The following is a 737-nucleotide window of genomic DNA, read 5'->3' as shown; positions in this document are numbered from 1 at the left end:
CCTTGTGCTTTGTTCTTACCAGCCAGTTTCCCCAGCTTCATTCAAGTCTTAGTATTAGTCAAGAGCCTATCACCAAGGCTTGGTGGCAACACTAACCGGATTAATACCAGCAAGACTAAAGTAGTGAACCTTTGCTGGGGCTTCTGCAGTACTTCAGGTGGATTTCTGTAGGTAATCTTCGTTCTTGGCTATTCGAGGTTTGCGCGGATCTGTAATTTGTAAATGTAGAAAGCAGAGTTCAGAGGGGAATATTGTAACTTTTCCAAAGTTATCTGGGGAATATGTCACAACGCTGAGATTTGACTTCCTCTATCTGCAGCACAAAATCCCATGCTTCTGACTGTAATGGTACAGGGGCATTTTCTCTATCCTTGGTTCTCCACAGATTAAATTAATATCATTATGTGCTCGCTTCGGCAGCACATATACTAAAATTGGAACGATACAGAGAAGAATAGCATGGCCCCTGCGCAAGGATGACATGCAAATTCGTGAAGCGTTCCATATTTTTGTGTGGACACTTTGCCCCTTCTTAGAATTGGGAACAAAATACCCATGGAAGGAGTTACAGAGACAAAATTTGGAGCTGAGACAAAAGGATGGACCATCTAGAGACTGCCATATCCAGGGATCCATCCCATTATCAGCCTCCAAACGGTGACACCATTGCATACACTAGCAAGATTTTGCTGAAAGGACCCTGATATAGCTGTCTCTTGTGAGACCATGCCGGGGCC

At 44.0% G+C, this 737-nt stretch overlaps 1 non-coding gene across 1 annotated transcript; it reads left to right on the top strand.

Moving 5' to 3' along the window:
* The first annotated feature begins 404 nt into the window (after nt 1-404).
* On the top strand, nt 405-511 carry Gm26501. Its single transcript, XR_003956659.1, has one exon. It is a non-coding gene; the product is annotated as a U6 spliceosomal RNA (small nuclear RNA).
* Nucleotides 512-737: the final 226 nt, after the last annotated feature.

The sequence above is a fragment of the Mus musculus genome, chromosome 6 (genome assembly GCF_000001635.26).
Source record: "Mus musculus strain C57BL/6J chromosome 6, GRCm38.p6 C57BL/6J".
In the NCBI taxonomy this organism is placed as follows: Eukaryota; Metazoa; Chordata; class Mammalia; order Rodentia; family Muridae; genus Mus; species Mus musculus.
This window is presented reverse-complemented; position numbering and strand designations above follow the sequence as displayed.